At 40.2% G+C, this 13,143-nt stretch overlaps 1 non-coding gene across 1 annotated transcript; it reads left to right on the forward strand.

Annotated features, from left to right (window-relative positions):
• Positions 1-6,965: 6,965 nt before the first annotated feature.
• LOC141645606 (small nucleolar RNA R71) lies at positions 6,966-7,072 on the forward strand. Its single transcript, XR_012545084.1, has one exon. It is a non-coding gene; the product is annotated as a small nucleolar RNA R71 (small nucleolar RNA).
• The last annotated feature ends 6,071 nt before the right edge of the window (positions 7,073-13,143 follow it).

Raw genomic sequence — 13,143 nt, forward strand, 5'->3', positions numbered from 1 at the left:
ACTACACTAATTATTGATAAGAAGAACATGCTCCTCTAATTAGCCTAATGGGGTATTTATAGTGAAAATTAGGGAGGATGCATTAGGGTTAACTAAGGGCTAAATTAGTAATTACACTTTTTAAGTTGAGCAAGGAGAATCCGGTATTTTCTGAGAGAAGGGCTTCTCTTTTCGTAGCTTGAAGAATGAAAATCGTGCTGTACTGAAATCCGTGCGGATTAGAGTTGGGACGGCCGGATTTGGGCTGGGCAATCCGAGCGGATTCAAGAGAGGGACGCTCGGATTGTGCTGGGGGAATCCGAGCGGATTCCAAGGTGGGACGCTCGGATTGGGCTGGACGGACGGATTTGGTACAATCCGTTCGGATTGTAGTTCAGCGTCAATTCTTCTTCTTTTCTTCCCTTTTCTTCATAAATTCCTTGGGGATTTCCTCGGGGACTCAAAGATCCTTTTCTCAACATTGCTCTTCTACTATGATATGTACAAAGGCCTTCTAGTCTTGTCTCTTCTTGATGCTTGGTCATTGAATACAATCAATTTAGCCTCGTTTTGCCATGAAAATGCAAGATTCTTACTCCTTTCCTACCAAGGGATCAAAATCTCAAAGAATATGCAAAACAAAGAACTAAAGATAAGAAATGACCCAAATAGGCACTAAAAAGCATGGAAACAATGGTAATTCGGGGGCTAAATATGCGCCAATTATGGTCACATCAAATATCCCCAAACCGAACCTTTGCTCGTCCCGAGTAAAGAGGTGACAAAGACTAGGACCAATACTAACCTAACCTAATAATAATAGCCGATATGAGACAATTAGCGGGTCTCACTCCGCCCCTTCAACTCACAACAAGACAACCATGAGGTAGGATGCCTTCTTGCAAGGCAAGGTGGGTCTTGCCAAAATGGCGACACATCCAAACATTAAAGCACATAAAATCACATAATGGATGCATCTACAAAAAGAATAGCCACTTTCCTCATCTAAGTGGCGGAAATTATCTACAAGGGAAGCAATTCAAGGGTACACAATCCTTCATAGATGCAATTTGTTCAAACTACTAGGCCTAGAAGGATACCAATAAATCACCTCCAAAAGGTGTCAAGCTAGGGTACCTTTGTCCTCAATCGTTAAATGCTTTTGTCAAGAGTAGACTCCCTATGGTGTTAGAAACACTGGAGGATCGCGGAATTCCCCCTCTTGCCTAGACAAGAAGAAGGGTCGTCCCCTCTCTACCATGCACAAAAATGGATACGATGGATAAAGGGATCAATAGATATTTGAGTTTCATTTTGGGAGTTTGCTTTTGTTTTTGTTTTTCCCCCCAATTTCTTGTGGCATTTGACATTTGAGAACACTTTCTTGCCATTTCTTTTTGATTTTTGGCATTTCAACACTTGACAACTTTTTTGCATTTCTTTTTGAACATTTTCAAAGTCACCCAAATTAGTAACGAGGGTGCCTTGTATTTGAAGCTTAGGTGTTCTATTTTTTTGCTCCTCTTTTCATTTGATGCATTTTTGCAAACTTTCTTTCACTTTTCATTTCTTTGAACTTAAATTGATTTCTTTTTGTGCCCATTCCCTTTGATGACAAAAATGTATGGTAGAACATGGATGAATGATGGAAGTATGCATGGTTTCAAGGGTCACCTTGGAATAAACGGTAGCCAAGGAGTTATCACACCACAAGGTACTCTTGACTAGGCCTTAAACCATGGGTCAAAGGATACTAGCATGACACATCCTAGGGTGTTTTACAAGCATTCTAACAAGCAAAGTCTTAAGAATAAAAAGCATCTACTAGGGCCTATGTACACTTGTCAAGCTTCCCAAATAGACGGTTTCGCAAAATTTTTCTAACCATGCAAACTACATGCCATGATGCAACTAACATATAAACATCCTAATGCAAAAGATTCTACCAACTAATATGGCATATAAGCTAAATGCAATCCTAAGTTCACATTGTTTTACCGCATCAATCAAAATAAAGCCACATAGTCATTAACATAAAGAGGAAAAAGGAGATTGGAAAGATCATACCATGCGGTCTTCAATATCCTCATGTCTCGGATGTGGCGTAGTCAATCAAAGTGAACAAGGATAAAACAAACACAATATATACAAGACAATAAATACAAAGGAAATGAACTTGTTCTTGGTTTTTCAATTTTTTCAATTTTTATGATTTTTGAAATTTTTCAATTTTTATGGGTTTTTGAATAAAAGTTAAGTGTTAGAATTCCCATCCCCACACTAATATGGGCATTGTCCTCAATGGCCAAAATGATGGAAATTATGCAAAGATGATGCATAATTTCTATACTAAATGCAATTCTACACTAAGCTATACTACATGATGCATGGTTTTTGTTATGACGGAGAGGATAATTTAGATTACCTCCCGTTGTGTATGCATTAAATTCCCCAAACCAAATAAGACACTATTTCTAATGTCAAGGATGGGTATAGTTCATGCACACACTATGCTATGCATGAAACTAGATTGTCATTTTGGATTTTACAAATGGGAACAATAAAGAACACCTCAATGGAACCGAGGTGTGAGTCCTTTGATGTTGCTAGGACTAAACCAACAATGATCAAAATGAAATAAAATACAAAGAGATATAGACAAACCGTGGGAGAGTAGGAGTCTCCAAGGCTAGTCTTCCATCATGCTATCATCATCACTTCCCTCATGAGAAGTGGTCACATTGCCACTTTCCTTGTCACTTTCTTCATCACTTTCTTCATTATCTTGCTCATCATCATCTTCACCATCTCTTTCTTCATCTCCACTTGCTTCTTCCTCAATATTATCATCAATCTCCTCATCATTTCCAACAACCTCATTGTCTTCCACCACGTCCCTTGATGCACCCGGAAACAATGCTTCTTTATCCGCCCAACTAGGCAAAGGACAAGATGGATCAAGGAGTCCTTGCCTAGATAAATGTAAGAGGGGAGGATATTGAGCCAAATATGCATTCTTCCGATCTTCATAAGCTTGCTTGTGCATTGCTTGCATGAGAAGAGTGACATAGTCTTTCCCAATTTCAACTCCTTGCGGTTTGAACTCTTCATACACAAAGGGGTAAGGCGGTATAACAATGGAAGAGGAGGGGGTTTCATGATCACCCTTTTGTTGTTGAATGATGTACTCGGCTTCTTCGGATAGGGGAAGTAGATAGTTGGTCCGGTGGACACTTAAACGACAAATCTTCGCGGGTAAAGTGAATGATCGAGCCTCACTAGTAAGCCACCCATACTTGGTGTCAAGGGGATTGTGAGCAACCCACTTGAACTTGTTAATCATGATAGACATATCAATAAGATGGCCACCATCCTTAGCCTTGTACTTGCTATCCTTATTGAAATTAGGATCAAAGTGCTTGGCTAGGACCGTGACTAGGCCGCCATTAACAATAACGGTTGTACCCTTCTTCCCACTATCTACATGGAGCCATCTATCAACCAATAGCCTCAAAGAATTGTAAGGCTTGGTATGGATTCTTCCGATATTCAAAGCCGATTCAAGGAGAATAAAATCAAGTCTTGTGAAATGGTTGGTGTCTTTCCTAGCAATTATGGTATTTCCCACAACTTTGTGCCATACTCTTATGCCCGGATGATGGACCAAAAGAGCACGACAAGCATGAAAATCATCAAATTTCTTCCCGGAGATTGCCTCCCAAAGAGGCTCGGGGTCATACTTCCCATATTGCTTATGATATTTCTTTTCATCGCTAAGACCCAAAATTTCACCCAATTCCGAAAAGGTAATGCGTCTACTAGTGTTAGCTAGACGAAACTCAAGATTTTCCCTATTCTCAACTTTGGTGACTTTTAAAGAACTTAAGAATTCCAAGACAAGGGAGGGGTATGTCAATTCCTTTATTTCAAACAATTTCTTCAAACCCATGGCATTGAAAAAGGCTTTTGTTTGTTCAAGAACACCCAATTTCTCCAAAGCATCTTTACATATGAATTTGGTGGATTTTGTTGAGGGTTTTTGTTTTTGTGATGGAGAGGATGAGGGTTTTGATGTTGTGGGTAGTGTTTGTGAATGAATGAATGAATGAAGGTGGGGTGGGTTATAAAGAACTCGACAATTTCAAAACGCAGGGACAATCCGTGCGGATTGGATGCAATCTGTGCAGATTCTGCAGCTTCAAAATTTTTCAAAATCCCGCCTAGAGACGGGCGGATTTTGGGGAATCCGCTCGGATTCTTTTTGAGGGACGGGCGGATTTTGTGCAGGACGGACGGATTTCAGTCCAGAGATTTTTCTTTGTTTTCTTCAGTTGCAAGACGGGCGTCTTGTACAAAAGACGGACGGATTCTGTGAGACGGGCATCTTTCCAGAAATCCGCTCGGATTCTTTAACAGTCAAGAAATTTGCAATTTCAGCTCAGCCCAGGACGGGCGTCTTCTCAGCAGGACGCTCGGATTTGCTGCAGACGGGCGGATTAGCAGTAATCCGCTCGGATTTTGGTCCTTTGTACCCGGATTCATTTCATTCGCGCACAATGCATTTCCCTTTACCATTCTTCCATTCTTCTTCATTTCTTGTGTTCTTCGTTGTGGGGACATTACTAAGGCATGGATAGCCTAGGCAATTCCCATCCCCACACTAAGGTAAAGCACTACACATCAATTGAAATCGTTAGTCCCTCCCTCACTTCTCTCTTTTCATGACAATTATTTTGATCAAAGTAAATAAAAATCCAAAAATGACAAAAATGCAATACAAGAATTGAAATGTAAGTTAGGGAGTTAGAAATATTTACAAGTGGTGGTTTAGGGAGGACTCCACCAAACTCTCATTCTTGATGAGATGTCAAGGGGGCATGTCCAAGGTGTTGTTGATGTTGCTCAACACCTTGAAGAAGTAATCAAAAGCTTGTTCATTGTTATGGTAGAGGTCCTCAATAGACCGTGCCCCTTGTTGTTGATCATGATCGATGGCATGCCCAATGTAGGGATTAAAGATCCCTTCAAATTCGTCGTCCCAAAGACCACAAACTTCATTGAGTTGATCATTGAAAATCTCTTGCTTAGATGGAGACAACTCTCCCAATTTCTTCTCTTGGCCAATGAGGCCATCTTCTTCTTCCTTGGTTGATTTTGATGAGCTTTGCAAGCTCTCCTTGTCACAATTCACTTGCTCTTTGAATGGAGCATCTTCAATTTTCTTCCTCCATTGGAGTTCCGATTTCTTCCTTTCATCTTTTCGGCTATAATGATCAATCATGAAACATGGCTCATGCAAACGAGGAGCTCTCATGGTCTTGTCAAGATTAAAAGTTATGCTTTCATCTCCCACTTCTAGAGTGAGCTCTCCATGTTTCACATCAATCACCGCACCCGCGGTGTGTAGGAAAGGTCTTCCTAAGATGATTGGAATGTTGGAATCTTCCTCCATATAAACAATGACAAAGTCCACCGGGATGAAAAACTTCCCAATTCGCACAGGGACATCTTCCCATATCCCTAATGGTGTCTTCGTCGATCTATCGGCCATTTGAAGAGTGATATTGGTGCATTTAAGCTCTCCCATTCCCAACCTTTTACTTACCGAGTACGGCATGACACTCACACTAGCCCCTAGATCACATAAGGCTTTGTTGATCGTCGTGTCGCCAATGGTACACGGTATTGAGAAGCTTCCCGGATCCTTTAACTTTGGAGGTGAACTCCCTTGAAGTATTGCACTACTCACCTTAGTAAAGGCGATAGTCTCAAGTTTCCGGATCGACTTCTTCTTTGTGAGGATATCTTTCATGTACTTTGCATAGGCCGGTACGTGATTGATTAATTCCGTGAAAGGAATTGAGACTTCTAAATTCTTCACAATTTCCATGAACTTTCCAAGTTGATCATCAAATTTGGACTTGGCTTGACGACTTGGAAAAGGAAGTCTAATCACAATGGGCTCCTTCTCTTTGGCTTTGTCTTCATTTTTCTTTGAACTTTCTTCTTTTGATGGTTCCCTTTCTTTGGGACTTTGCACAACAACTTCATTCTCACTAGCTCTCACAACTTCATCCTCAACTTGCTTCTTCGGTGCCTCATATCTTGTACCACTTCTCAAGTGAATGGCACTAACCGTTTCATGTCTAGGGGGATTCCTTTGAGGTGGTAATTGCCCCTTTTGTCTTTGTGAGCTTGAAGATGCTAGTTGAGTCAATTGTGTTTCCAACATCTTGGTGTGAGCTAGAATGTTGTTGATGGTGGTGTCTTTTGCTTGGCTATCTTTTTGCATTTGAGTGAAAAATTCTTGTTGATTCTTTTGCATTTGGAGGACCGCTTTTTGGACATCAAAACCTTGGTCATTTTGGTGATTGTATGGATTTTGATTTTGGTAACCTTGGTTTTGATTGTAAAAGGGTCTTTGATTTTGATTTCTCATGGGTGGTGGAGTATATGTTGTTTGAGGGTTTTGAAAATTTTGGCTTTTGTATGAGAGATTTGGATGGAACTTGGTGTTTTCATTGTAAAAATTTGAATAAGGGGTACCACTTTTGTAAGCTTGGAAAGCATTAACTTGTTCGGTTGTTCCCCTACACTCACTTGAGTCATGACCCAAAGTTCCACAATTCTCACATATCCCACTTGGGATTGATGAGGATGCCGTCATGGCATTGACATGATGCTTTGATGATTTCGAGTTTTCCTCATGTCTAGCCATAGCTTGTTCAAACTTCAAGTTGATTGTGTCAATGTGAGCACTAAGTTGAGCACCCAATTGAGTAACGGAGTCCACTTCATACTTTCCTCCTCTAGTAGCCTTGCGAGGTCTACTATATTGTGAATTATGGACCGCCATTTCCTCAATCTTGTTCCATGTTTGATTGTCATCAACTTCGGTGAACATTCCATTTGATCCCATATTGAGAATGTTCCTTGAATCTTCATATAAACCATTCCAAAATTGTTGCACTAAAAACCATTCGCTAAGTCCATGGTGAGGACATGAGCGACAAATACCTTTGAACCGCTCCCAAGCTTCATACAAAGATTCTTCATCCCTTTGCTTAAAACCCGTAATTTGAGCTCTTAGCATGTTAGTCTTTTCCGGTGGGTAGAATTTTTTGTAGAAAGCTAGAGCTAACTTCTTCCAAGAATCTATTCCAAGGGTGGCCTTATCAAGGCCCTTCAACCATTGCTTTGCGGTGCCGATTAACGAAAAAGGAAATAAGACCCATCTTATTTGGTCTTGAGTCACGCCCGTTTGAGAGATAGCATCACAATAATCGCAAAAGGTTTCCATATGAGAATGAGGGTCCTCACTAGGCATTCCCCCGAATTGGCTCCTCTCAACTAGTTGGATGAAGGCGGACTTGGCAATAAAATTACCGGTGAGATGTTGCGGTGTAGGAGTACCATTTGGTAGATCCTCCTCGGTGGGTATAGAGTGTGACGAGAATTTAGGCATTGTAGGTGGATTTTGTGTGGTATTGTTTAATGGGTTTTCTTCTCCTTCTATTGCGAAAGGATTGACAAACTCACTAGTGGGTTGAACAACTTCACCAATACCTCCCAAATTCCTCCTAACAAGTCTCCTATTATTCGTCAAGGTTCTTTCGATTTCACGGTCAAAAGGTAACAAATCTCTTTGTAACCTTCTAGACATGCAAAATATCAAACAACTCGAAAACAATTAGAACAAACCTTGAGGAGTTCCACTTCCCCAAGGTGAAAAAGACACAACTAATAACAATAAAAGAAATCTTAAATCAATTAAACACCGTCCCCGGCAACGGCGCCATTTTTGATCGAGGCCATTTCGTGTTCACAATTAAGCATATGTGGTCGTTGGTCAATGGTCGATCCAAAACACAATTTATACTCCACAAACAACTCTACAATTAGTAAAGAGGCAAGTAAAGGTCGGATCCTAAGGGACGGGTATTGAAATGAGAATTCTATTGTAACTAGTAGTGTCTAGGGGGTGTCACAAATTGGGTTGATGTAGAAGGTTACTAAACTAAAATAGCAATGAAAATAAACTAGCAAGATGAATAAAATAAGGGGTGTAAACAATTGATTAAAGGCACTAGGTGTTGGGGTTGGTGTCCTTAACAGTTAGTGCAAGGACTTATAAACCTCTAAAAGGATCAAAGGGCATACTTTGGTATTATTATCAGTTGATCCACGTTTATCAATAACGGTTGGCTTGCTAGATAAGTTTGACGTTATTGTCATACAGATGGCGGTGATCAACTGGTCCCTAAAAGTCACACCTATAGGATACGTTCGAGAGATGTGACGGTATGAAAATACTGTCATGTAGATGCCAAAATTGACTAACCAGTTAGTCCGAGTTATTTGACTAGTAATTAGTCAAATATGTGATGTTGAGATATTATATTTAATACGGATTAAATATCATGGGCTAAGGCGAATTAACCAGTTAATTCGTAAAATTAAATATACGTGATTTATATTTAATTAAATGTATATTAGAAATAATTATACAATACTGTTTTGTCGGACACGTATTAATAATTCAGCTAACCCGTATTATTAGCTGATGCCTTAATTTCCGATAACCGATAACAGTTTATAATACAAACCCGTCATATACATTTTAGTATTTAACGAACCGGACCTCGAGTTAAAACCAAGAGGAAGTGGAAGCCCACTTCCCCTTGTGGGTCACGGTTCTCGGCCGAAATAGGAGAACAAAAGGAGACCTCCTCCTTCTGTTAAACCTAATCATCATTTGAAACAATAATTAGGGTTTTGAAGAGCATTCTTCTCTGAAAAACCTGAGATCTCTCATCTCGACAAAACTCACATCAGTTCTCCCTATATTGCAAGGCAATCGGAGAACACTGTTCTAGCACAAGGGCATATCTCGGACAAAGTCTTGGGTGTAACGATTAGGAGGAAATCTGCTTTGATTTCTGTTCTTTACGCCGCAATTTAAAGGACCCGAGGTTATTTCTTGTTCCTTATCGTTTCTATTGTTTTTATGTCTTATGACGATATTCGCATGTATAAATTTACGTTATAGTCCTGCAATTAAAGGGTAGTATACGGATATTAACCCACAAGTGGTATCAGAGCGAGGCCACGTGAATTTTTCATGTGTTTTTCATAAAACGTTTTTGAAACGATGATTTTCTGCTTCGAAAACCGTGCCTAGTATACACGGCAGAAATTTTTTAAACCGTGTCATGTATTACACGGTAATTTCATGTTTTTCGATTTGGTTTTTGCATATTGTTGTTTTATACAGAGATTATAACAATATGTCATGTTTTGTCCATTGTCAAATTTGTTTTAATGCGTTTTTGATCATATTTGCAATTGATTTTGTCTCGAAATATGTTTTCACGAGGGTTTTGGATTTTCCAGAGATTTTTGCACTCGATCGACCATGTTTTTAATCGATCGAGTGGCTTTTCTCAGATAATTTTTGCTCGATCGAGTCCCCGCTTGTACTCGATCGACCACATCAAAATTTTTTGCTCGATCGAGTCCTTGCTTTGTACTCGATCGACACGCTTTCAAAACCCCTCTGCTCGATCGAGTTGTCCTCGTACTCGATCGAGTAGTTTTGTGATATAGGTACTCGATCGACCTCCGTTTAGTCGATCGAGCACCTCTGATTAGCATACCTCTCGATCGACTTGCGATTCGATCGATCGAGCCCTCCTGTCCCTCGATCGGCACTTATGTCCCTGGATCGAGGGATTTCGTCTTTAACAGCTTTGAAAATTTGTTTCTTTTGATTTAAATTTTCTTTTGGCTTCAATATGTACTTTATACGGATATAGTACACTCGCTTAATAGTGAATCGGTTCACTCACGTACCATATAGTTGTTTTAAAGCGTCTTTGAAATGACGGATTATAATGGATTAAAATTAAATGATAGAAGCGGTTTTATCACATGAATTTTAATCATTAAAAGGTGGTTTGGATAAATTTAACATAATTACGGAATTATGTCACGAATGAATTTGTTTTAGTTGATGCATTTTTATTTATCGTTAATTTATGAATGCCGTGAATGCCTTTTATTACGTATTTAATTTTTGCAAGCGGTTGTAACTTAGTGTGGCCTTAGTAGAACGTGTTACCGTAATGATGGAACACGGTCTTGGTTGTATTTTGAGATCTTGTATCTCCGTTTTGGATTTTTCACTTGTAATTACGCTTTAATTAGAATGTAAATAGGTTTATATTTTGTAATTTTAATTGTAATTTTTGAGAAGACCAAAGATGGAGACCAGATGCTCACTCCCGCTACTTGGATCAAGATGGAACATCAAGACAAGCTTTTCGGGTCCAACGGTGGATTCCAAAGTTGTATTATGTTCTTTTACTAGGATAGGCCACACTAGGAAAATTTCATTTACGTATTGCATTACTTTATTTATTTATTGTTACGATAATTTGCATCATTTTCCGCCTAAAAACCGAACCACCTAATTATTGCATGAAAACTGACACATATAGAGGTCACGAGTTAGTTTTCATTGACATTCTCATGTCACACGTTTTAAGCCATCATCCAAATAAATTCATTCACGACAGACGCTAGTTATTCGTTCACTTAAAATGAATTATAATTTAGTTGATGGGATCTTCCTCGTATAAACCAAAATTGAGAACGGTCTTTATAGGTCAAACTCCAATGAGTCCCTTCTTCGTCGGTAGGCATACTATGACCCCTTCTACGTCGGGTAAGTTGGAACCGATTGACCTATTTTATCTCAACACTATGGTCACTCGTACGATCCTGTGACTATGGTGGACTATAGATAGGATTTACGGAAATCTATCGACCAAGAGTTCTTCCGGAAGAATTAGCTAAACAGTTGGCTTATCAATTTACAGAAATTGAGTCTTGGGATCACTTGTATCATTCTTGAGGGAGATCAATTATGCAAGTGCGAGAGTCTACATGTTTAAAATGAATTTTAAATTAGACTTAAATCACCTCGATGAGTTGCTTATTTCGTTTTGTTTTTCTTTCTTTTTCAGTGTAGATCACGATTTTAAATCGCTAAACATCAAATGGCTGGTTCAAGTGATAACCCAATGCCAAGTGCCACATTGGACCGTGAGTCCTGGCTTAGGATCTTCATGAATCGGATGAATCGGTCTACTCGATCAAGAATGATGGATCCAACTTCGCGGACGGGAGGCGGCATTACGGAATGCCGCCACCGCCGACGGAAGCTCAAATTTTTGTTAGAGCCCCTCCCGGCAAACCCAGGTCCCACGGCTAGAGCTACCGAAATCGCCAAGTTTAACGATTTCTGTATGGAAGCGGGTGCGATTAAAAACGTACTCATTTTTGCAATGGAATCCAATTTGCATAAACGCTTCATAGCCCATGGTGCAAACAAGATTTTCACCACGCTCACTAAGGAATTCTCGAAAGCACCGAGAATCGTGACCTATGAGCATACCACTCGCTTCTTTGATGCGAGACTCCAGAAGGGCCAACCGGTTAGCCCACACATTCTCGGCATGATTGAGAATGTCGAGAAGTCGGAGACCTTTAATCGTAACATCGCGAGAACATTGTTATCGACCGCATGCTTCACTCACTCCACGATGGTTTTTCGCAATTTAGAGCGAATTACTATATGAATGATTTGAAGAAAACTCCCCATGAACTGCACTCCCTCCTCGTACAGACCGAGAAGGACATGAAGTTCAGTGGGAGTTCGAAACAGGACGTTCTCGTTGTGTCAAACAAAGGGAAAGGTAAGGGCAAAGCTCCGGCAAACCTAACAGTAGGTAAGGCGAAGTTCAAGAAGTCGGGTTCAGGTAAGAGTGGTCCTGGTGAGGCGAGCAACTCATCAGGCATGACAAAGAGCAAGAGTGAAAACATGGAATGCCACCATTGCCACATGACTGGGCATTGGAGACGCACATGTCCTTTTTATCATGAGGACTTAAAGGCAGGTCGTGTTAAACCTGTTGGTATGTCTTCTCTCTCTTCTACTTTTATTCATATGATTGAGATTAACCACGCAAGTTACGGAACTTGGGTACTTGATACTGGTTGTGGTTCTCATCTGTGTAATCATGTGCAGGGGCTCCGAAACATCGAACCCCTCGTAAAGGGTGAGGTGGACCTGCGTGTTGGGAATGGAGCAAGAGTAGCTGCCATCTCCAAGGGGACATATGTGATCCAGCTTCCTAGCGGATTTGAGTTATCATTATATGATTGCTATTATGTACCCAGTCTTTCTAAAAACATTATTTCAGTTTCTGCGCTTGATAAACTTGGTTTTTCATTTGTAATAGAAAACAATGCTTGCATTTTCTCATTACACAATATGATTTATGGCAAGGCAGTTTCCATGAATGGAATTTATGTTTTAGATCAGACCAATGAAATATTACACGTAATGAATAAAAAGTTAAAGGTTGGTGACAAAGATCAAACGTATCTATGGCACTGCCGTATGGGACACATTAATGAGAAACGCGTAAAACAGCTCATCAAACATGGAGCTATCTCGGCCTTTGATTTTCAATCATTTGGCACGTGTGAATCATGTCTCATCGGTAAGATGACTCGGATTTCCTTCAAAGGTGTTGGAATGCGCGCTGCTGACCTATTAGGGCTCATACACACGGATGTATGTGGTCCTATGTCAATCACCGCACGAGAAGGCTATAGGTATTTTATCACTTTCACGGACGATTTGAGTAGATATGGCTATGTCTACTTAATGAAGCACAAAAGTGAATCCTTTGAGAAATTCAAAGAATACCAGAATAGGGTACAGAACCTATTAGGTAGAAAGATTAAAACACTGCGTTCAGATCGTGGTGGCGAGTATCTTTCTCACGAGTTTGATCAACACCTAAAGGACTGTGGGATTGCCCTACACTTAACTCCACCGGAACACCTCGGTGAACGGTGTGTCCGAACGGAGAAATCGAACGCTACTTGATATGGTTCGATCCATGATGAGTCACACGATATTACCTGATTCATTATGGGGTTATGCTCTTATGTCAGCCGCTCTAATACTTAACCGAAGTCCGTCTAAAGCTGTTGACAAGACTCCATATGAATTATGGAAGGGAACGGTCCCTAACTTGTCCTTTATACGGGTTTGGGGCTGCGAGGCTTATGTCAAGTGGAGACACGAAG

Source organism: Silene latifolia, chromosome 2, assembly GCF_048544455.1.
Source record: "Silene latifolia isolate original U9 population chromosome 2, ASM4854445v1, whole genome shotgun sequence".
Taxonomy (NCBI): domain Eukaryota; kingdom Viridiplantae; phylum Streptophyta; class Magnoliopsida; order Caryophyllales; family Caryophyllaceae; genus Silene; species Silene latifolia.